The sequence below is a fragment of the Microcaecilia unicolor genome, chromosome 11 (assembly GCF_901765095.1).
Source record: "Microcaecilia unicolor chromosome 11, aMicUni1.1, whole genome shotgun sequence".
NCBI classification, from domain to species: domain Eukaryota; kingdom Metazoa; phylum Chordata; class Amphibia; order Gymnophiona; family Siphonopidae; genus Microcaecilia; species Microcaecilia unicolor.
The window spans coordinates 157,385,754-157,411,287 of NC_044041.1; the positions used below are offsets into that span (position 1 = coordinate 157,385,754).

Consider the following 25,534-nt stretch of genomic DNA (forward strand, 5'->3'; position numbering starts at 1 on the left):
GATTGCAACTGGAAAAAACATACTGCTCCTACAATTTGACATGTCAAGCGCTTTTGACATGGCTGATCATGGAATATTACTACATATCCTTGAGTACTTCGGAATTGGAGGTAACATTCTCAATTGGTTCAAGGGATTCCTAACCACACGATCATACCAGGTGACATCTAACTCGACTACTTCAGCCACATGGGTACCTGAATGCGGAGTCCCACAGGAATCCCCCCTCTCGCTGACTCTATTCAACTTAATGATGATACCCTTGGCTAAACTACTATCAAATCAAAACTTCAACCCATACATATACGCAGACGACGTAACAATCTACATCCCATTCAAACAAGACCTAAAGGAAATTTCCAATGACATCAACCAAAGTCTCCATATCATGCATTCTTGGGCGGATGCATTTCGGCTGAAACTTAATGCAGAAAAAACCCAGTGCCTAATTCTCGCCTCTCAACATAACAAGAAAGAATTCACCGCCATTAACACACCAAATCTAAACCTTCCAATTTCAGACACCCTAAACATTCTTGGAGTTACCATTGATTGACACCTAACACTCGAGAATCACACACGAAAAACATAACCAAGAAGATGTTCCACTCAATGTGGAAATTAAAAAGAGTAAGACCTTTCTTCCCAAGAACTGTTTTCCGCAACCTGGTACAATCAATGGTGCTCAGTCATCTAGATTATTGCAACGCACTCTACGCCGGTTGTAAAGAGCAAATAATCAAGAGACTTCAGACAGCCCAAAACACTGCAGCTAGACTCATATTCGGCAAAACAAAATATGAAAGTGCTAAGCCCCTACAAGAGAAATTAAACTGGCTCCCACTTAAAGAACGCATCACGTTCAAAATATGCTCACTAGTTCACAAAATCATTCATGGTGATGCACCAACCTACATGTCAGACCTGATAGACCTGCCACCTAGGAATGCCAAAAGATCATCCCGAAAATTCCTTGATTTGCACTTCCCGAACTGTAAAGGTCTAAAATACAAACTAATGCACACGTCAAACTTCACCTACCTGAGCACACAGTTATGGAATGCACTACCGCGCAACTTAAAAACGATCTACGAACTAACGAACTTCCGCAAACTACTGAAGACCCATCTCTTTAACAAAGCTTACCACAAAGATCAACCAATATGAATATACACAACTCCCCCACATATATTTAGAACTGTATTATAATATCTGCTTGTTATACTATTATTATGCTTTATCATTATCATGTGAACAAGATCCTTCTATACCACTAAATGTCTTTTATATATTTCCATTACTCATGATATATTGTAAGCCACATTGAGCCTGCAAAATGGTGGGGAAATGTGGGATACAAATGCAATAAATTAATTAAATAATTAAATAAATAAATAAATAATTGTTATTAATAAAGGCTCAAAGGCCACATCAAATATTAGCAGTAATAGGGGGCACCCTTGTCTTGTACCTCTATATATCGAGAAAGGTAAGGACAATAGACCATTAACATATAACTTCACCATAGGCAGCATATAATGTTCGTATCATATAAACAAGCTGATCCCCAAAACCAAACCAACTAAGAGCAGCAAACATATAATTCCATTCAATTCTATCAAAGATTTTTCTCAGTATCCAAAGATACCAAGAAGGCCAGACAATCAAGCTTTTTGACCAAATGTATTAAATACAAGCACAATCTAGTATTACATGATGAATGATAGCCTGTTACAAAGTCTGTTTGATTCATATGGATTATGTGGTCCATGACTGAGGAGAGGCACAGAGCAATAACTTTTGCATATATTTTTGCATTTACATTTATTAAAGATAGGAGTCTGTAGTTGGAGACTGATGTAGCATCACGACCTGGCTTTGGAAGTACAATCATGATGTCTTCAGCAAATGTACTGTTAAATGAACCTTTAACTAGAGACGCATTAAACATTTCAAGTAGCTTGGGCGCCGGAAAAGGATGCAAATATTTTATGTTTCAACAATTTTTATTGATGGCATACTTTAAAAAAAAAAAGACAAATATTAGAAGCAAACAACTGCATCAGTAAACACAACAGTGGAAATTAAAAAGAGTAAGACCTTTCTTCCCAAGAACTGTTTTCCGCAACCTGGTACAATCAATGGTGCTCAGTCATCTAGATTATTGCAACGCACTCTACGCCGGTTGTAAAGAGCAAATAATCAAGAGACTTCAGACAGCCCAGAACACTGCAGCTAGACTCATATTCGGCAAAACAAAATATGAAAGTGCTAAGCCCCTACAAGAGAAATTACACTGGCTCCCACTTAAAGAAGGCATCACGTTCAAAATATGCTCACTAGTTCACAAAATCATTCATGGTGATGCACCAACCTACATGTCAGACCTGATAGACCTGCCACCTAGGAATGCCAAAAGATCATCCCGAAAATTCCTTGATTTGCACTTCCCGAACTGTAAAGGTCTAAAATACAAACTAATGCACTTGAGTTATGAACCTGTGAATGAAACGTAAAGTCTTTAACAGTGGGGTTAAAAATTCTCCATATATCACTCATGCTACATTCAGCTACAAGTTCTTTGACAGGATTGTTGATATGTAGCACTTTCAGAGACAGGGCTTTATCCATTACTAGTAAAAAAGGCCCGTTTCTGACACAAATGAAACGGGCGCTAGCAAGGTTTTCCTTGGAGTGTGTATGTTTGAGAGAGTGTATGTGAGAGTGACTGAGTGTGAGAGAGAGAGTGAATGTGCGAGTGTGTGTGTGAGAGAGTGAGTGAGTCTGGGTGCGAGTGTGTCTGTGAGAGAGAGTGTGTGTATGAGAATGAGTGTGTGCAAGTGCGTATGTGAGACACAGTGTGAGAGAGTGTGTTTCACACAGATACAGTATGTGCGAGAGTATGTGTGAGACACAGACTCTCTGTGAGACTGAATGTATGAGACCAAGAGAGTGTGTGAGTGACTGTGTGATACAGTGTGAGACAGAGTGTGTGAGAGAGAAAGTGTGTGAGAGAGTGTGTGTGTGACAGAGATACCTCCCCCCCCCTCTCTGGTGTCAGCCCCCCCCCCCCTCTCTCTCTGGTGTCTGAGTGTTACTGTGTAGGACGCTGAGCTCTGGCTGTGCTTCAAGGAACTGACCAATCCTATTTAATAGAATGCACCTCCAACATTCTGAAGCCGAGAAACCTCGTGTGGTTGGTCACTTCTGCTTGTGACGAACCCGGAAGTACATGATGTCAATTTAAGAGATGGATACAGAGAGCAGGAATGCCTCAGTCATGCAGTCAGCTTCAGAATGTTGGAGGTGCGTTTTATTATATAGGATAGGATCTATAACCTGCTACTATGGTGGGAATATCAGCATTCTCTAAAATCAAAGTTTGAAGGTTTGCATAGTTCAATTTATCTCTAACCAATGGGGTGTATGTATTAATTAATGATATCACAGTATTAAGTTTGAAATCAATTTTAAGAAGTCTGCTTGCAGCATCAGCATGCTGTGCTACAATATCCAGATAGGTAACTCTGTGAAAAGAATGGCTATGCCACCTTTCGTTCTAACAGAAGGAGAAAAAGTAGGTGTACTTAATCCAGTCCGCCTGGATCCTTTTACTATCTGCCTGATTTAAGTGCATCTCTTGGAGTAATATGATGTCAGCGTCTTTCTTCTTAAGAAATTTTAACACCTTTTTGCGCTTTACTGGATGTTTTAAACCATTAATATTTATAGAGTAGAGTGATACCATGATATTATATAATTTGTTAAATAGTGACCCGAATTATGATGTCAATGACTCCACAGGTTTAAAAGATATATTAGCAATCAGCGATCATTATATGTATCATTTGACTCACAAATATATCTGTAAGAATTATATTATAGTAAGGTGCTTGTGAATAAGAGAGATTAATTGAGGCCATTCTAATGCACATACACATAAGAACGAGTAACCACTCTAACCGCTTCCTCATAACTATTCATAATTTACGGGTGAGCATATGGTGAAAGCACATGGAGCAACTCATGAGCAAGACATCCAGCTGCAACCATCACACTCATATTTATAGTAAGAAACAATTTTGTTAATTAGAAACTCTATATGGACAATAGCTACTTCTAATAAAGTTATTTTTATAGTGAGAAAAATAGCAAGATAGTTCATATACATATCAATGCACAAAGCAGTGAGGAATGTCACCAAGCCTTCACGGGCAAAAAAAACCCCAGAATGAAGAATAGGATAGCAGGCATGATGCCCACATTAATCCAGTATACTGTCTGAAAGGTTGATTATCCTCGACATATTGTTGCACTTTGGCCAGATCTGTGAATTTATACATTTGATTACTGAGTGTGACCTTGAGAACAGCCAGGTAAAAAAGTCTGTAGTGTGCTCCAAGTTGACGCAGTTGCGGCCTTTAGGAGAGAAGTTGTTTTCACTTAAGAACAGTTTCTTTGGTGAAGTCTGGAAGTAGGAGGATTTTAGAGCCATTCCATTGCAGATTAGAGGTCTGTTTGCTCTTGGCCAGTATATCCAGCAACAACTGTTGATATTGAAGAAGTTTTATAATAATGGATCTAGGCCCTCTTTGAGATGGTGATCTAAAGACAGGCATTCTGTGTGCTCTCTCCAATTCAAATGGCCTTTTAAAGTTGATCTGCAAAAGAGTAGGAAGCATATCTTCCAGGAAGGTAACTGGGTTAGAGCTTTCAGCGCCCATGGGTATTCCCAGAATACGCAGATTATTACGAAGTGACCAATTGCTAGAGTCCTCCAGTTCAGCCTTCAATATCTTTGTGGTTTGAGATCGTGGCCATAAGAACGCAAGGCATCTTCCACATCAAACGCTTGGGTTTCCAAGTCAGAAGTACGAACTGAGCAGGACTGTAATTTACAGTGCATTTCTGATATTTCCATCTTCAAAGCAGCCATGCTAGAAGTGTTGTCCTGCAGCATGTTCTTAATCAGTCACAAACAGAAGGAAAAATACTCTACTGAAAAGGGGGCACCAAAAAATATAGAAGAGTAGAGCAACGAAACTTCTCACAGCTGATGTTCAAACCAAAACTTTATTCAGAATTCTTCTAAAAACATGTTTTTAGAAGATTTCTGAATATATTTTTGGTTTGAACATCAGCTGTGAGAAGTTTTGTTGCTCTACTCTTCTATATTTTTTGCATGTTCTTAATCGCCACAAGATCAGCCATCATTGGGTCAAGTAAGTCTTGCTGCTTGCGGCTCGGCGCCATCTTGAGTGACATAGGACAATCTGATTTAAGCCTCTTACTGCTCGTTCCCACAATGTACTGGGCTTCCAATTTGTTATTTTTACCAGATGTCATTACTTATCTTGCTACTATGCAAATACAGAAGTATTTTGATTAGGACTGTTCATCGATTAAAATTTTTAACCGCACGATTAATCAATCACGTGATTAATTGTGTGGTCCAAGTGTAAATTAAATGTAGCATGTACATGAGGAGGGGCATAATCGAAAAGGACGCCCAAGTTTTCCTGGGGATGTCCTCACAGGACAGCTCCAGCAAGGGGCGGGGAAACCCGTATTATCAAAACAAGATGGGCGTCCATCTTTCGTTTCAATAATACGGTCGGGGATGCCCAAATCAGCAAATTTAGGTCGACCTTAGAGATGGTCGTCTCCAGGACTTGGTTGTTTCTGATTTTCAGCGATAATGGAAAGCGAGGCCGCCCATTTCAGAAACGACCAAATCTAAGCCATTTGGTCGTGGGAGGAGCCAGCATTCGTAGTGCACTGGTCCCCCTGACATGCCAGGACACCAACCGGGCACCCTAGGGGGCACTGCAGTGGACTTCAGAAATTGCTCCCAGGTACATAGTGCCAGATGCACTAACTGAATGGAAAAAGCCCTTCCCTTACCGATTCCTTAGCGATTCGGAAAGGAACGGGCATGCATGAAGGAAATCGCATGCAAATGAGCTGCTCGCTGTTAGTTCATTTGCACACGATTTCCTTCCTAAGGTGGGGAAGCCAGTGCAGAGTAGCCAAGCATTATGTGTGGCTGCTCTGTGCATGCCAAAAACGGCTTCATACATGCAGACAAGCTGCGTGTATAATAGCCGTCTACAACCTTAGAAAAGCACAAGTCCAGGTGAAAATGTCCAAGTGCTTGTCAGGGATGTCTTTTTTAGAGTATGGGTGAGGGATGTCCTTTGCTATGTCTCTGTCCAGGCAGTTGAGGACATCCAAGGTGTGGATGTTTCTATAAGAAGGACATTCATGCCTTTGCTATGCCTCTGACATCCCCTTTATTTATTTGGATTTTGGCTCACAAGTTGCAGCAGTGGGATTTGAACTTGCTACCTCTGGATTGCAAGACCTGTGCTCCAACCACTAGGCCACTCCTCCACTCCACTGCCTTGAAATTTGGCCATCCCTGTGGGGGGGGGGGGGCAGTCCAAAATGTTTGAAAGAAGGACGTCCACGTTTTCGCTATGCCTCTGCTGACACACACATACCTCCCCCCCCCCCCCCCCCCAGGGACCTGCATACTGCTGCAATGGACCTGAGTATGACATTTCAGGCTAGCAAAAAAAGTTTTTAAAGTTTTTTTCAGGGTGGGAGGGGGTTAGTGACCACTGGGGGACTCAGGGGAGGTCATCCCCGATTCCCTCCGGTGGTCATCTGGTCAGTTCGGGCAACTTTTTGAGGCTTGGTCATAAGAAAAAATGGACCAAGTAAAGTCGCCCAAGTGCTCCTCAGGGACGCCCTTCTTTTTTCCATTATCACTCGAGGACGCCCATCTGTTAGCCATGCCCAAGTATCTACCTTCGTTACACCTCCGACACGCCCCGGGAACTTTGGTCATCCCCGCGACGGGAAGCAGTTGGGGACGCCCAAAATCGGCTTTCAATTATGCCGGTTTGGGTGACCCTGAGAGAAGGACGCCCATCTCCTGATTTGTGTCGAAAGATGGGCGCCCTTCTCTTTCGAAAATAAGCCTGATAGTTGTTTACATTTTTTATTGATCCTAAACATTCAACCAATAACTTTGATTCCAGTTTCCTTAAAAGAACACAATTTCTTCAAGCATCTGAAAGGCAATTCTGTAAGCTTGTGCATAGAGAGACGTGCACTAATTAAGCACCAAAAGTGGCTGCCTTGAATGTTTTTTCTGGATTTAGCTGGTATCCTTCTCAGTAGTAGCTGTAGGTGAGCTACATTCAGGTACACTAGGTATTTTTCCTGTCCCCAGGTGAATTAGAATCAAATTTTGTTTGTTTTTGTCCCCAATAAGTTTTATTAATTACATATTTGGGTTAATCAATTCTAATTAGTTGCAACATTTTTTTTACTGTTATTACTAGGTCCTGTATGCTGGTAAGAGTTCACAAAGTTAGCTTTTGTCTACGTTTTTTAGGATTTTGTATGTATGGGTATGATGATTTGGGTATATCATGTTAGCTTTTGCTTTTTGTTTAGACCATTGACCCCTGATGACACATGTATAACAAAACACGATTCTTGTAGGGTCACTGCTGAATGGGAGCTTCACAGTAGTGTGCGTGATTATTGGAATCAATATGCCTGCAGTTGGGATTGCTTTGTGAGGCTATGAACACCAATGGAAGACTCAGAGTACAAAGGGGAAAATATATATACTCAAAAAAATATAGAAACAAGAAGTTATCATAAAAAATCAGTGGAAAGACATTGCGAACTGAGGAGTCCAGAGTGGATTACAAATGACTATGGGATGACAACAAGAGTTGAGACTTGAAAGGAATACGTAGTGAACTTTATAGCCGTGGCTAGTGAAACGTTAACATAAGTACTGAGTCTTTAAGTGTGACACTCTATCAAATGCTGGTTATTGATGTTTTTAGTGTGAAATGTAAAATTGAAGACATTGTGAGGTGTTTGGTAAGCAAGCAAGAGCAAATGATTTGTAGAATGTATTATGTGTTTTAATAATTTTATATACAAGTTTGAGAAAATGTAATAAAGATTTAACTTATATCCTAGTTGCCTAGTAATAATAATAACAATAATTTTTATTGGGATACCACTGGGAACAATGAATACCACAACCAATGAAATATCTACTATAATAAAACTCACCCTCAACGTTCTGAGGACACTGACGTCAGTGAAGCCAAGCCCTCCCTGACTTCCTTCAAAAAGGTTTGAAGGTTCGTGGTGGTGAAGCCACCAAAATCGCTCCGGGCCCCACCCTCGAGGGTGGAGCAATGGCAGAACAACAAGGGATTGGCAGGGAGGGAGGCAGGGAGGGGGGGAAATCGCTCCGGGCCCCGCCCTCGCGTCAAACGTCATGACGTTGGGGGCGGAGCAATGGCAGAACAACGAAGGGGTTGGCCAGGTAGGGAGGGAGGGAGAGGGGGGTGTTGGCGACAAAAACCTTGCTAGCGCCCGTTTCATTTGCTCTGAAACGGGCCTCTTTTACTAGTAAGACAATAAGAGCCATACTGGGTCAGACCAACGGTCCGTCTAGCCCAGTATCCTATTTCCAACAGTGGCCAAGTCAGGTCATAAGTACCTGGCAGAAACCCAAATCGTAGCAACATTCCATGCTACCAATCCCAGGGCAAGCAGTTGCTTCCCCATGTCTGTCTTAATAGCAGACTATGGACTCTTCCATCAGCATATGTGCCAGCGTACCACACACATTACACTTCACACATTCAGAATCTAATTTTGTACTTGTGGCAATGGAAAGTTAAGTGACTTGTCCAAGATCACAGGAAGCAGCAGCAACATTTAAACCTGGCATTGCTGGTTGTCAGCCTGGTACTGTAACTACTACTCTACTCCTCTAAAAAGCTGCAGACCTTCCTGTCAGAGAGAAAGGTTTGGGGCTAGGTGAAACACAGAGTGCTTTCACTGCAGTGGCCAAGGCCAAGGGCCATGAGGAGCAGGGAGAAGGAGCATACAGAGGAGAGGGGGCTGCCAGAGTGGGGCACCTAATTTGAAGCACCAAGTTATAGAATTTCCACCATAGATTACACAAATGAATTAGCCATTAAGCCAGTTATTTAAACAAAGCAGTTGATTGGCACTCTCAGGGAGCAGAGATTATCTATGCTTGTCAATAATAAATCCTGCTTTGAAGAATAAACATTCACATGGAACTGTGATTGCTGGAGTACAAAAATAACATCTTGCCAATTTTAAGAGAGCTGGGTACTTGGTGCAGTGTCTTCTCCACCAATCTAAACCGTGAACTTCTCCAGTTGAAGTGTGCTCTGCTTTATAAATTTCCACCTCACCTACAGGTTGCTCCTAATCTTCATCATCAGAACTAGGTGGCAGAGATTGAATTTCATTTTCTTCTGTGGTTGTTTCTTGGAAGATGGAAGTAAAGGTCTAAGGTTTGAAGTTTCTGCAGCAAGCAATTGTTTGATGGAAATCCAAGTATCTTCACGTTCTGTATGAGTAAGAAATGTCAACTTCTTGAACTGCATATCCAAAGCACATGCTATGGACAAAAACTTAGCATTGAAAATCTGCTTGCGCCTGCTAAGCTCTGTACAAAATGTCTCCTTAAAGCGAATTGTGTATGCAGGATCATCATCAGATATGGTAAACTCATGCATCAAATGGCAAATTGTAGGCAGAACAACTGAACAGGATACATATTTCTTACCACCAAGGTTCTGTGGCAAATTTGCATTGGTTTGAGCACTTTACAAAGTTTTTCAATCTTCTCCCATTTTGCCTTTGTTAAGAGTGCAGTGAGTTTTTATGCTCTGCCAAAGTTGACATTACTGGCTCCTTGTGTTTCAGCAGCCGTTCCAGCATATCAAAGGTACTGTTCCACCTTGTTGGCACATCTTGGATCAGCTGCTCTTCAGGCAATTCTTTTAATCACTGTTGTTTATGAAGCTCTGAATAGGGTCGGCAGCACTGGCAGCTCTGAGTGGAGCCAGTGGCACTGACAGCTCTGAGTGGAGCCGGCAGCTCTGAGTGGGATTGGCAGTTCTGGCAGCTCTGAGTGGGGTCAGTGGCGCTAATTGTGCAGCCCAACCAAAATAATATATTTTTTAGTACCTTTGTTGTCTGTTGATTTTATTTTATTATCTTCCCTTCCCTTCCCCTTCCCCTCCATTCCATGTCCGCTCCTCCCTTCCCTCCATCCATGATCATTATTTTTTTCCCCTTCTGTTTTTCCTCCCCTCCCTTCTATGGCTACATCTCCCTTTTTTATTCTTCCATCCCCTATTTCCAGCATGTGTACCTCTACTTCCCCCTTCCCCCACACACATCTTTCTTTCTTTCTTTCTTTCTTTCTTTCTTTCTTTCTTTCTTTCTTTCTTTCTTTCTTTCTTTCTTTCTTTCTTTCCCCTCCCCCAAGCATCTTTTCTTACCTCTCCCAGCACTCCAACAGCCCCCTCTCCTTTGTGCGGTTCTTCTTCCTGCTCCTCACGGCCCTCGGCCTTGACTGCTTCAGTGAAAGCACACTGCTTCTCATCTGGCTCCAAGCCTCTCTCTGTAACAGGAAGTTCTATCAGAGGAGACAGTCACCATCTCTTATCACCTCCCTCCCCACCATAGGCACCATCTCCTCCCTTCCCCTCCTCTGGCACCATCTCCTGAATTCCCCTCCTCTCCATGGTCACCATCTCCTCCCTTTTCCCTTCCTCCCTCCCCTGGCACCATCTCCTCCCACCTCCCTCCCCTCCATGGGCATCATCTCCTCCCTTCCTCTCCCCTGGTACCATCTCCCATTCCCTCTCCTGGCACCATCTCCATTTCTGATCATCACAAGCCCAGCAGAGACTGGCATTGCTCCTTCAGTCTGGAAAGCCTCTTATATTACCATTTTTAAAAAAAAAATTGTTTTCCTCTTTTCCTCCCTTCCCTTCTATGGCCACCATTTCCCTTCTATAATTCTTCCATCCCCCCCCCCCCCATCTCTCGGTCCTCCTTCCCCTGGCGTCTCTCTCTCTTTCTCTTTCCTGCTGCGCCCCCCCTCTCCTGCCCACATCCCTTTTCCTCTTTCTCCCACCGTGATCAGCTCCCCCATCACCAGTCCACATCTATCTCCTTTTTCCTCTTTCTCCCACCACAGTCTGAGGTTGCCCCCCCCCCCCCCATTCATCTCTTTCACTCTATTGCAGGGTCTCACCCGACAGCTCCTCATGGCAATGGCATGCAGTGGCTCCTTCTCCCTGCCTTACCCGAAGCCTCTGTATGCCTACATCTCTCTTTTTTTTTTTTTACCTCTTTCTCCCGCCATGGTCAGAAGGGTCGGCCCCCCACCCCTTGGGGGTCAGCAGTTGGGTCGGCTCCTCCCACCCCTTTCTCTCTCTGTCTCAGGGTCTCACCTGGTAGCTCCTCACAGTGCTGGCATGGCGTGGAACAAGATGAGGTATTCAGCAATTCCTCCTCATGCTTGCTCACAGCAGCTCCTTCTCCATGCCTCACCCAAAGCCTCTGTAACAAAGTTCCACCCCCTCTGACAGAACTTCCTGTTACAGAGAGAGAGGCTTGGAGCACGCAGAAGACAGGGGAACTATAGGAGCGTCGGAGAGGTAAGGTCCTGGAAGAAAACAAAAAATGAGAGAGAGACTTGGCCAAGTGATCTTTTAACTTGCGTTAAAAATTTAAACGCGAGTTAAACATTTAATGCGTTAATCACGTTATTAATGTGTTAAATGTTCAAACCTAATGTTGATCCATTTGGTAATATAATTGTAGAGTTAAATTATTGCAGTATGGAGGAGCACACGAATTATGCTGCCATCTACTATCAAGCCAAGCTCCGCCTACCTCACCTCAAGAATTTTCTATTCAGTGGATGCCTTCTCTTAAATCACCTTCCTATCTTTTTCAGCAGGTTTTTTCGATGAGTCCTCATTGCACTTGAAACTCCCCTCATGTTTTTTCCCCACCCGAAGTCCTATCTGCATATTGTAGTTCCTACCCCCCATCCCCTAACTATCTTGTCTTGTCTATGTACTCTCTTCATACTTTTTATGTAACCTATGGTTTAAAAATTTATTTTCTTACCTAGGGGGGTCCCAGGGACTTTTTCAGGTACATCATAGTAACATGGAGGGCCATAATCGAACGGTACCGGCCATCTATAAGGGCAGCCATCTCTGACGGCCCCGTAAAGCGGCGTATCCGACCCTATAATCGAAACAAGATGGCCAGCCATCTTTCATTTCGATAATACGGTCAGGGCCAGCCAAATCTCAACATTTGGGCCGCCCTTAGAGATCGCCGGCATTAGAGATGGCCGCCATTGGTTTTCGCCGATAATGGAAACTAATGGCGGCCATCTCAAACCCGTCCAAATCCAAGCCATTTGGTCGTGGGAGGAGCCAGTATTTGTAGTGCACTGGTCCCCCTGACATGCCAGGACACCAACCGGGCACTCTAGGGGGCACTGCAGTGGACTTCACAAATTGCTCCCAGGTGCATAGCTCCCTTACCTTGGGTGCTGAGCCCCCTAAATCCCCCCCAAAACCCACTCCCCACAACTGTACACCTCTACCATAGCCATTAGGAATGAAGGGGGGCACCTACATGTGGGCACAGTGGGTTTTGGGGGGGGGGGGCTTCCATTTACCACCACAAGTGTAACAGGTAGGGGGGATGGGCCTGGGTCCACCTGTCTGAAGTGCACTGCACCCACTAAAAACTGCTCCAGGGACCTGCATACTGCTGTCCTGGAGCTAGGTATGACATCTGAGGCTGGCATAGAGGCTGGCAAAAAATGTATTAAAATTTTTTTTTGGGTGGGAGAGGGTTGGTGACCACTGGGGGAGTAAGGGGAGGCGATCCCCAATTCCCTCCGGTGGTCATTTCGGGCACCTTTTCAAGGCTTGGTCGTGAACAAAAAGGGACCAAGTAAAGTTGGCCAAATGCTCGTCAGGGCCGGCCTTCTTTTTTCCATTATCGGCCAAAGCCGGCCATCTTTTAACCACGCCCCCGTCCCGCCTTCGGTACACAGCCGACATGCCCCCTTGAACTTTCGCCGGCTCCGCAACAGAAAGCAGTTGAAGCCGGCCAAAATCGGCTTTCGATTATACTGATTTGGCCGGCTTTAGGAGAAGGCCGGCCATCTCCCGATTTGTGTCGGAAGATGGACAGCCTTCTCGTTCAAAAATAAGCAGGACAGTAACATAGTAGATGATGGCAGAGAAAGACCTGCACGGTCCATCCAGTCTGCCCAACAAGATAAACTCATATGTGCTACTTTATATGTATACCTGACCTTGATTTGCATCTGCCATTTTCAGGGCACAGACCATAGAAGTCTGCCCAGCACTAGCCCCGCCTCCCACCGTCGGCTCTGCCACCCAATCTCCGCTAAGCTTCTGAGGATCCACTCCTTCTGAACAGGATTCCTTTATGTTTATCCCACACATTTTTTAATTCCGTTACCGTTTTCATCTCCACCACCTCCCGTGGGAGGGCATTCCAAGTATCCACCACTCTCTCCGTGAAAAAATACTTCCTGACATATTTCTTGAGTCTGCCCCCCTTCAATCTCATTTCATGTCCTCTAGTTCTACCACCTTCCCATCTACGGAAAAGGTTCGTTTGCGGATTAATACCTTTCAAATATTTGAACGTCTGTATCATATCACCCCTGTTTCTCCTTTCCTCCAGGGTATACATGTTCAGGTCAGCAAGTCTCTCCTTATAAGTCTTGTAACGCAAATCCCATACCATTCTTGTAGCTTTTCTTTGCACCGCTTCAATTCTTTTTACATCCTTAGCAAGATACGGCCTCCAAAACTGAACACAATACTCCAGGTGGGGCCTCACCAACGACTTATACAGGGGCATTAAAACCTCTTTTCTTCTACTGATCACACCTCTCTCTATACAGCCTAGCAACCTTCTAGCTATGGCCACCACCTTGTGACACTGTTTCGTCGCCTTCAGATCCTCAGATACTATCACCCCAAGATCCCTCTCCCCGTCTGTACATATCAGACTCTCACCGCCTAACACATATGTCTCCCGTGGATTTCTACTCCCTAAGTGCATCACTTTGCATTGAATTTTAATTGCCAAACCTTAGACCATTCTTCTAGCTTCTGCAGATCCTTTTTCACATTTTCCACTCCCTCCGGGTGTCCACTGTGTTACAAATCTTAGTATCATCTGCAAAAAGGCAAACTTTACCTTCTAACCCTTCGGCAATGTCACTCACAAATATATTGAACAGAATCGGCCCCAGCACCGATCCCTGAGGCACTCCACTAGTCACCTTTCCCTCATCCAAGCGAATTTCATTAACCACCACCCTCTGACGTCTGTCCGTCAACCAGTTCCTAATCCAGTTCACCACATCGGGTCCTATCTTCAGCCTGTCAAGTTTATTCAAGAGCCTCCTGTGGGGAACCGTGTCACAAGCTTTGCTGAAATCTAAGTAAATTACGTCTATAGCACGTCCCTGATTCAATTCTCCGGTCACCCAGTCAAAGAATTCAATGAGATTCGTTTGGCACGATTTACCTTTGGTAAAACCATGTTGTCTCGGATCTTGCAACTTATTGGCTTCCAGGAAATTCACTATCCTTTCCTTCAGCATCAGAAGCAGAAAGACTGCGAGGGAATCCTTGGGGCCGTTAGATCACGAAGGAACAAAAGGGGTGCTCAGGGAAGAGAAGGCCATAGTGGAGAAATTGAATGAATTCTTTGCTTCTGTCTTTACGGAAGATGATGTAAGAGATCTGCCTATACTGGAAATGGTTTTTCAATGGTAATAATGTGGAGGAACTGTAAGAAGTCTCGGTGATCCTGGAAGACGTAGTGAGCCAAATTGAGAAATTAAAGAGTAGTAAATCACCTGGACCGGATAGCATGCATTCAAGTATACTCAAAGAACTCAAGCATGAAATTGCTGATCTGCTGTTAGTAATATGTAACCTGTCATTTAAATCATCCTTAGTACCTGAGGATTGGAGGGTGGCCAATGTGGCGCTGATTTTTAAATAGGGTTCTAGGGGTGATCTGGGAAATTATAGAACGGTAAGCCTGACGTTGTTGCAGGGAAAAATAGTGGAAACTATTTTAAAGAATAAAATTACAGAGCATGTAGACAAATATGTTTTAATGAGACAGAGTCAGCATGGGTTCAGCTGAGGGAAGTTTTGCCTCACCAATTTACTTCATTTGTTTGAAGGTGTGAACAAACATGTGGAAAAAGGTGAGCCAGTTGATGTAGTGTATCTAGATTTTCAGAAAGCTTTTGATAAAGTTCCTTATGAGACACTCCTGAGAAAATTAAATAGTCATGGGATAGGAGGCAAGGTTCTGGTGTGGATTAGGAATTGGTTATTGGACAGAAAACAGAGGGTAGGGTTACATGGTCATTTCTCTCAATGGAGGAGGATGAACAGTGGAGTGTCACAGGGATCTGTACTGGGACCGGTACTATTTAATACATTTATAAATGATATGGAAATCAGAACAATGAGTGAGGTGATTAAATTTGCAGATGAAACAAAACTATTCAAGGTTGTTAAAATACATGCGGGTGAAATATTGCAGGAAGACCGTAGAAAATTGGAAGACTGGACATCCAAATGGCAGATGAAATTTAAAGTGGACAAATGCAAGGTGATGCAAATTGGAAAGAATAATCCGAATCATAGTTACCTGATGCTAGGGTCCAACTTGGGGGTTAGTGCTCAAGTAAAAGATCTGGGTGTCATTGTAGATAGTACGTTGAAATCTTCTGCTGTGTGTGGCGGTGGCCAAAAAAGCAAACAGAATGCTAGAAATTAGGAAAGGGATGGTGAATAAGACCGAAAATACTATAATGGCTTTGTATCACTCCATGGTGCGTCCGCACCTTGAGTATTGCATTCAGATCTGGTTGCCGCATCTCAAAAAAAGACATAGCAGAATTAGAAAAGGTTCAAAGAAGAGCAACCAAAATGATAAAGGGGATGGAACTCCTCTCATATGAGGAAAGGCTAAAGAGGTTAGAGCTCTTCAGCTTGGAATAGAGACGGACGACGGAAGATATGATTGAGGTCTATAAAATCCTGAGTGGTGTAGAACGAGTAGAAGTAAATCGATTTTTTACTCATTCCAAAAATACAAAGATTAGGGGACACATGAGGAAGTTACATGGAAATACTTTTAAAACAAATAGGAGGAAATATTTTTTCACTCAATGAATAGTTAAGCTCTGGAACTCTTTGCTGGAGGATGTGGTAATAGCAGTTAGCATATCTGGGTTTAAAAAAGGCTTGGACAAATTCCTGGAGGAAAAGTCCATAGTCTGCTACTGAGACAGACATGCAGGGCAGGGGAGCAACTGCTTGCCCTAGGATTTCTAGTATGGAGTGTTGCTACAGTTTGGGTTTCTGTCAGATACTTGTGACCTGGCTTGGCCACTGTTTGGAAAACAGGATACTGGGCTACATGGACCCAGAATGGCTACTCATGCTCTTATTGCTTAGGATAGTACTTATCCCTTTTATCTTATCCCTTTAGCTGTGTGGTTCAAAGGGTACCACCTTTAAAGGATCTGCAATTTCCTTCCCTGTTTAGAGCTCAGTCTGTCCTCCTTTCACTGTTGTCCTGAGATCTGGATGACCAATAAGGCCTTGAACTGTAGGGTGCAGATCTGAACTTGTTACATAGGCAACAGAAAAGAGGCACAGAAAAGACCCATTCCCTCTAAAACTCAGGCTTTATGTGATCTAAGAAACCCACCTATCTCCTCCCTCTAGGCACATCCCAGTAAGGTACCTAGGTGGAACAATCCTAGGGGTTTATTCCTCTCCCCCCCCCCCCCCCCCCCCCCCCCCCCCCCCCCCCCCCCCCCACCCCACACACACACACCCCATGCTGCTTCCAGGGCACAGCCAACCCTAAAAGGGCATAAAGACAGCAAATTCACTTTCAGGACAAGGACTTAGTCATACCAGGGTCACATATATACATTTCATAGAAATGTGCAAAACTTAGCTGCTCAGTGCTGCCATTAATAAACACTTTTGGGTTTTATGTTTATTTTCTTATTGATTTATTTTTGTCTGTTTTGTAATTTTTTGACAGTTTATTTGGATGTGCTACTTTTATGTCTTTTCAATAGCGTTTTTAATTTATTATTTTTGCTTATTGTATATGCTACATTTTATTGTGTGTTATTCATTCTTGAACATTATATGGAATTCTCTTCAGAAGTTAGATGATATATTAATCTCAGTAAATAATAAAATATTCTGGTTGTAATACTTGACAGCTGACACTGGTGATGTTTTACTCTTTAGCTCTATGCTTTGCAGTTCTAGGTGGGGAATACTGGTCCACACTGTAACTTGTGGTTCCCTTTCCTGATCCCCACCCCTGTCTCCTAAATCTACATAAGTACATAAGTACATAAGTACATAAGTAATGCCATACTGGGAAAAGACCAAGGGTCCATCGAGCCCAGCATCTTGTCCACGACAGCGGCCAATCCAGGCCAAGGGCACCTGCAAGCTTCCCAAACATACAAACATTCTATACATGTTATTCCTGGGATTTTGGATTTTTCCAAGTCCGTTTAGTAGCGGTTTATGGACTTGTCCTTTAGGAAACCGTCCAACCCTTTTTAAAACTCTGCTAAGCTAACCGCCTTCACCACATTTTCCGGCAATGAATTCCAGAGTTTAATTACACGTTGGGTGAAGAAAAATTTTCTCCGATTTATTTTAAATTTACTACACTGTAGTTTAATCGCATGCCCCCTAGTCCTAGTATTTTTGGAAAGCGTGAACAGACGCTTCACATCCACCTGTTCCACTCCAAACGTGAGCTGTCTCAATAAGCATTCTTCTTAGGGCTAGTGCAAAATTGTCCTCCACTGCTACCTCCTCTCCCATTTCCTCACGCCTGCCCCCATCTGTAGTATCCCCTAACTCCTCCCTTTTCCTCCCTCTACAGCAATCCCTAGCTCACTGCTGTAGCCAAGAGCGTATTTAAACAAGGTGTGTCAGTGGTATACGCACCCCCTATCAAACCTGGCCACAGCCACACCTTAAAATCATGCCTACAGTGCTGCAGTCTTCACCCAGGCAGCGGCACTCATAGGCTGCCCAGCCCCACGGCCTGCACAGCGGGGCAGCCTATGAGTGCCACTGCCCAGGTGAAGACTGTAGCACCACAGACAGATTTTAAGGTATAGAGAGGTGTCGAGGGGGGGGGGGGCACACCCTCTGTAAAACGTTTCTGGCTATGGTCTTGGCTGTAGCCTGTAGCCCTCCTCTATTTCTCACTACTATGCTGGGCAGCCATGGATTAGGCTGTGGGCCAGGGCATGATCACAATCTCTAGACTCTGTGACACTACATCTCCATCTTTTCACCCTGCTGGTCCTGTGCCACAGGGACTATAAATGCATGGCAGCTCCTCCCTGTATTCAAACACCAGTGCTACCACCCAATGTTAGTAGTGATGGAGGCTTGGTGGAGGAAATCTGCTGCTATGGGGAGATGAGAGGAAGGCAAGCAGGGCACCCCAAAACTTTGCTGCAGTCCTTCATTAAGGTGCTGTAATGCCTAGGAAGACTGGGAACATAGGGGGCAGAAATATTGCACAATTACTTGCTATGCTTATGGAGTTAAACTTTCAGTTTGTATTTTCACTGTGGGAGCTCATATGAAATGTGAAACTAAGAAAAATTCTGCATACTTCACACTTGGAGCCTTTTAATCCTGTCAAACACCACAAAGACTTGAAAAAAAAGTGACTGGAAGTAAACAGAGATATTTCTTTGCTATGTGCTCATAGACCGCATGACAGGCCAAATGTCCTTATCCTTCTAAAAACAAAAATAAATCCATCACGTTGGTTACTATATTTAAAGTAATACATGTATCTACTGTCCTTAAAAAAAACACATCTTTTTCCTTGGTTTTATTGGTTCCTCTTGGGGTTTTATTCCTGGGTCTCCTTTAGGTCAGTATATATCTCTCTCCATCTATCTATATTCTACTTTGTTATATTAGGTTATGCTGGATCTTTTATCCTGCCACTACCTTCATAGTTCAGGGTGGATTCCATTAACAAAAGACCAGACCAGTGTATCCAGAAATCAAAACAGAAGACAGTGAATAATGACAAACATTCCTATAGGCATTTTATTATTTAGCGTGCACTAAATCTGTTAGTGCACCTTAGCAAAAGGACCCCATTGTCAAACTATTATGCCCTAAAAAAAAATACATAAAAAACTATTGTGCCCTGAGAAAATTACAGCAGAAGCAATATAAATGACAATTAATTTAAATCAGAGTCTGAAACACAAGTAACATCTACACGAACTTAACAAAACAGGTAGTGAGTTCCAGATTTCTACCATCTGGTATTGTATGTTTAAAGTAAGATGTTTGACTGATTTTAATTTAGCTACTCCTGGGAAACATAGTAGAAACTGATTTTGAATATTATATCTTGAATTAGCACCATGTAATAGTGTTATTAAATTCATCTTTTACTGTGTGTCAGCAGCAGATGAATCCAGACACTTGTGAGTTGTTACCATCTACCAGCAGGTAGAGTACTGAACTCTGTCTTATAGGACGGTATTGCTCCTGAACCTTCAGTATATCTCTATCCCCAGCAGGTGGTGAACGGTTCTCCACAAGCTCCTGGATTCATCTTTGGCGGCCACTCCAGTTTCGGGTAGCCTGGTTCTGTTGAGTTTGGAGATGCCCAGCTTTGGGGAGTAAATCCGATGGTGCCAGATCACTCCCCCCACCCCATGCCCCAGCCCAGCCTTCTGCTCTCTGGTCTATGCATCTTTCCTCTCAGTTAAAAAATAAAGAAAGAGAGAGCACTTTGAGCTGTTTTTGTTTTGTTTGTTTTTTTTAATCAGTTATAGGACAGCTTTAATCTAAAGCTGTGGGGGACAGAGAGTTTTGCAGCTGTGCTGCCTGTTCTATTTGATTAGCAAGCTTGCCTCACTTCAACCAGTAAGGGGGACAGATTGTAGTTCCTTCTCTGACTGTCAGCTGGGTGAGTATTTCCTGTGCCAGTTTCACTTTGGGTTCAGGGTATGGCTGCCAAAGCAGTGAAGTGTTGCTCCCACTGTGGAAAGCAGCGAGCAGCACTGAGCTGCTGTTCAGGGGGCTTTACTAATGCAATGTCTCCACAGAAACCCAGTATCGCTGAGGGCCCGTGTTTTTCCCCACACTGTCGCTGGCGCGCTCTCCTCAGCGTTCCTGCTCCGACACAATACCTGACATTTCTGAGGCCACGACCAATTTACTCTAGCCAGCAGCAGCTTCTGCACGGTCAGCTTTGGAGGAGAAACACCTGGAGTCGGGGTCTCTCACTTCAGGGATATCGGGATGTCAATAGGCTGTGAGTATGGGCATGGGTGGGGCAGTTATGGAACCTTTTACCCCCAAATTTGTGCTCCTGCTGCACCAGGCCTAAATGTTAAAGTGGGCTTACCTGGTATCATTGCATTCCATGCTTCCAGTTCATTCGGAACCTGTGAGTTCCGGTTGGTTGGTCCAAGCTCTCCCTGAGGATGCAGGGTCCAAGAGGAGGTGTCTCATAGATCTTGCTGAGAGAGAATCATTGCCTCTTCTGTCCCCTCCACGGTCAGGGGCAGGGGGCTCTGCGGCCTCAATTTTCAGCCCACTTGACTAAGGAGACTGAGGAAGGTGAGGTGTCAGCGGATGAGGCTGATGATCCTACTGTGGTTCACATTTTTCACAAAGGAAGCTTCCCTCATTTATTTTCAAGGCTGTGCAGTCTGAATATTTCCATGGCAGTGGAACCAGCTCCTGCTGTGGCAAATCCCAAAATTGTATGCACTAGGCTGCCGCCTAGGACCTTCCCAGTCCATGAAGAGATCCAGGAGTTTATCATGCTCGATGTTAAGGATAAATTACATATTTCTAACAATAGCTCCGCAAGCTCATTTTTCAGTTCTATCAGTACTCTGGGATGAATACCATCCAGTCCAGAAGATCTGCTACTCTCCAGTTTGTAGAATTGCCCCATTACATCCTCCAGGTTTACAGAGAATTCATTAAGTTTCTCCGACTCGTCAGCTTTGAATACCATTTCCGGCACCGGCATCCCACCCAAATCTTCCTCGGTGAAGACCGAAGCAAAGAATTCATTTAATCTCTCTGCTACGGCTTTGTCTTCCCTAATCACCCCTGTTACTCCTCGCTAATCTAGCGGTCCAACTGATTCTTTTGCTGGCTTCCTGCTTTTAATATATCTAAAAAAAAATTTACTATATGTTTTTGTCTCCAACGCAATCTTTTTTTCTAAGTCCCTCTTAGCTTTCCTTATCAGCACTTTGCATTTGACTTGACATTCCTTATGCTGTTTCTTATTATTTTCAGTCGGTTTCTTCTTCCATTTTCTGAAGGATTTTCTTTAGCTCTAATAGCTTCCTTCAGCTCACTATTTAACCACGCCGGCTGTCGTTTGGTCTTCCGTCCTCCTTTTTTAATACGTGGACAGGGGCGTAGCTACGGGTGGGCCTGGGTGGGCCCAGGCCCAGCCCAATTCCAGCCCAGGCCCGCCCAGTGCCAGCTCCCATTGCCGCGGCGCGCGGCGCTACAAAAAAGAAGCGCTCAGCTGACTGAGCTGAGCGCCAACGCGTCGCTAAGAACAAGAAAAAATGTTTTTAAAAAAATGCGGCACCGCAGGCAGCCTCGAAGCATTGGCTGCTGGCTCTGTGCAGGCTCCTCCCGTCTCTTACATCACTGCCCCTGTAGCGAAGCAGGGGCAGTGACGTAAGAGACGGAAGGAGTCTGCAGAGCCAGCAGCCAATGCTTCGAGGCTGCCTGCAGTGCCGTGTTTTTTTAAAAACATTTTTTCTCGTCGGGTTAGCGACGCGTTGGCGCTCAGCTCAGTCAGCTGAGCGCTTCTTCTTTTTGTAGCGCCGGCCCTGCTGCTCATCAGGAAAAGCAGCAGTGGCCGGCAATGGGAGCTGGGGCTGGTGGGCCTGAATGGGAGAGGGAAAATGGATGGCAGGATGGGGAGAAAGAGGAAAAATGGAAGGATGGGGAGAGAAAGAGGGAAAATAGATGGGAGGATGGCAGAGAAAGAGGGAAAATGGAAGGATGGGGAGAGAAAGAGGGAAAACAGATGGAGAGGATGGGGAGAAAGAGGGAAAATGGAAGGATGGGGAGAGAAAGAGGGAAAACAGATGGCAGGATGGGGAGAAAGAGGGAAAATGGAAGGATGGGGAGAGAAAGAAGGAAAACAGATGGGAGGATGGCAGAGAAAGAGGGAAAACAGATGGGAGTATGGCAGAGAAAGAGGGAAAATGGAAGGATGGGGAGAGAAAGAGGGAAAACATGGGAGTATGGCAGAGAAAGAGGGAAAATGGAAGGATGTGGAGAGAAAGAGGGAAAACAGATGGCAGGATGGGGAGAAAGAGGGAAAATAGAAGGATGGGGAGAGAAAGAGGGAAAACAGATGGCAGGATGGGGAGAAAGAGGGAAAATGGAAGGATGGGGAAAGAAAGAGGGAAAACAGATGGGAGGATGGCAGAGAAAGAGGGAAAATGGAAGGATGGGGAGAGAAAGAGGGAAAACAGATGGCAGGATTGGGAGAAAGAGGGAAAATGGAAGGATGGGGAGAGAGAGGGAAAATGGAAGGATGGGGAGAGAAAGAGGGAAAACAGATGGGAGGATGGCAGAGAAAGAGGGAAAACAGATGGGAGGATGGCAGAGAAAGAGGGAAAATGGAAGGATGGGGAGAGAAAGAGGGAAAACAGATGGGAGGATGGCAGAGAAAGAGGGAAAATGGAAGGATGGGGATGAGAAAGAGGGAAAACAGATGGCAGGATGGGAGAAAGAGGGAAAATGGAAGGATGGGGAGAGAAAGAGGGAAAACAGATGGGAGGATGGCAGAGAAAGAGGGAAAATGGAAGGATGGGGAGAGAAAGAGGGAAAACAGATGGCAGGATGGGGAGAAAGAGGGAAAATGGAAGGATGGGGAGAGAAAGAGGGAAAACAGATGGCAGGATGGGGAGAAAGAGGGAAAATGGAAGGATGGGGAGAGAGAGGGAAAATGGAAGGATGGCAGAGAAAGAGGGAAAACAGATGGGAGGATGGCAGAGAAAGAGGGAAAATGGAAGGATATGGAGAGAGAGGGAAAACAGATGGCAGGATGGCAGAGAAAGAGGGAAAACGGAGGATGGGGAGAGAAAGAGGGAAAACAGATGGGAGGATGGCAGAGAAAGAGGGGAGATGGATGAAAGGATGCAGAGAAAAAGGGGAGAGTGGAAGGATGTGGAGAGAGAAGGGACACTGAACAGAAAAGGGTAGAGAGATAGACACTGGTTAGAAGGAGGGAGAGAGACATTACATGGAAGGATCAGGAGAGAGGGTAGATGGGTGGAAGGATGGGGAGAGAAAGAGGGAAGATGCTGGATGGAAGGGTAGGGAGAAAGAGGTGACACTGGATGGAAGGATGCAGAAAGAAAGAGGGGAGACTATTGGAAGGATGGGGAGAGAGAGGGGAGACACTGGAAGGATGGGGAGAGAAAGAGGAGAGCTGCTGTATGGAAAGGGGGAGTAGTGAAAGATTGGAGAATAAGAGGAAGGGGCATGGGGAGAACAAGGGTGAGAAAAAGATTAAAAGCCATAAGTAGATGAAGGAAATTAAAGAATGGATAGTAAGAATGAATTAAATCTGGACACAGAGAGAGGCAGAAAAATATTGAAGAAAGCAAAGAAAAAGGAGAGAAAAATGACAAATGGCCAGGAAACCCTGGCAGAAGAGTCAAGTGAAAACAAAGGAAAGCAGAATCTAGAGACTGGGAGCAACACAATGAGAAAAAGTAAATGGCCATACAACAAAGGTAAAGAAAATAATTTTATTTTTAATTTAGGATAAAGTAATATGGTGTTAATAAAGTTTCAGAGACCAATACTTCCTTCCTTAGGTCAGGAGAGGATACCGTAACAGCATTATACTGACCTGAGGCAGGAGGTTTTGGCCTCTGAAAGCTCACTGAAAAGGGTGTTAAGGCTATTAAATAAATTGTCTGAAATCTGATGCACTGAAAAGCAGCACTTTACCCTGTGTGACAAATGCATCTGAGTGTGACTACATTTTGCTGGGGGGGGGGTAGAGAGAAAATTTTGTGCCCACCCACTTTGGGTTCAGGCCCACCCAAAATTGGCAGTCTGGCTACGCCACTGACGTGGAATATATTTGGCCTGGCCTTCCAGGATGGTGTTTTTGAACAGCATCCACGCCTGATGTAAATTTTTGACCCTCGCAGTCGCTCCTCTAAGTTTTCTTTTCACTGTTCTTCTCATTTTATCATAGTCTCCTTTTTTAAAGTTAAACGCTAACATATTTGATTTCCTTTGTATACTTACTTCAAAGCTAATATCAAATCCAATCATATCATGATCACTGTTATGAAGTGGCCCCAGCATCATTACCTCCTGCACCAGATCATTCGCTCTACTAACGACTAGATGTAGAATTTTTCCTTCTCTCGTCGGTTCCTGTACCAGCTGCTATAATACTGTCTGGGTGCATGTGGTGGCTCTTTCTTGTTATTGGGGCAGGATTCTAAATTCCTTATTAGGTTCTCACTCAGTTGTGGTGCACTTCTCGAAAGGGGCTATTCATCTGCACCTGCCGGTATGAGCTACATGCCCAGTGTGGAGCCTTAGTCTGATGCTCCGGGGGTTACAGCAGACTCCCTTTGAGCCGTTGAAGAAGGCTACCTTGAAGGACCTTACGCTGAAGACGATGTTACTGGTGGCAGTTTTGTCAGCCCACTGGATGTCCGATTTGCAGGCATTGTTGTGTAGGGATCCATTTCTCCAGTTCACAGTGTCCAGAGTGATAATTCACAGTTCTGTCCTTCTTGCCTAAAGTGATCTTGGACTTTCATGTAAACTAACCACTTTTTCTCCCATCCTTTCAGCAGAGAGTTTCCATCTCTCAGGTCACTGGAATTGCATTGGGCCCTTCTTCAGTATCTCCATGCCACTAATGATTTCCATTACTATTGGGTCCAAATTGTGGCGCGATGGCGTCTGAGGTGACCATTGAATGGTGGATCAAGCAGGCGATTGGGGATGTCTATCTGCTCACAAATAAGCAGTTGTTGGATGCGTTAGAGACTCATTCTATTTGAGCCGTGGCGATGTCCAGGGCGGAGTCATCCACTTTTTCTTTGGAAGACATTTGTAAGGTGGCAACTAGGTCATCTCTGCATACTTTTGCGCGGCATTATCATTTGGATGTCACAGCTCGGAAGGACACCTCCTTTGGTTGGTCAGTGCTGGTCGTGGGGTCGGAGTCTTTCCACCCGATGTGAGAACTGCTTTACTACATCCCACAAGTATCTGGATTCATCTGCTGCGATGCAAAGGAAGGAAAAGTTATGTTCTTACCTGATAACTTTCTTTCATTTAGTCACAGCAGGTGAATCCAGAGCCCCCCCCCCCCCCCCCCCCCCCCCCCTTGGCAGTCAGAGTTTCAGACAGACGGGAATATCACTTGTCTGTTCCAGTTACTGTGTTCCAGTTATAGATTTATTTAAATGTTCTAGGGGTTATTC

The 25,534-nt window shown here is 44.3% G+C and overlaps 1 protein-coding gene across 3 annotated transcripts in view; it reads right to left on the minus strand.

Annotated features, from left to right (window-relative positions):
- GPR4 (G protein-coupled receptor 4) overlaps positions 1-25,534 on the minus strand; it is a 166,840-nt gene that overhangs the window by 122,440 nt on the left and 18,866 nt on the right. For 2 of the 3 annotated variants that reach the window (XM_030220101.1, XM_030220099.1), the window contains exons 2-3: positions 11,331-11,545; positions 10,371-10,492 (exon numbers count right to left, since the gene is read on the minus strand). The exons of the other annotated variant lie outside the window; for it this stretch is intronic. The gene's annotated coding sequence lies outside the window, so the exon portion shown is untranslated. The remainder of the gene's footprint in view (positions 1-10,370; positions 10,493-11,330; positions 11,546-25,534) is intronic. 3 annotated transcript variants of the gene reach the window in all.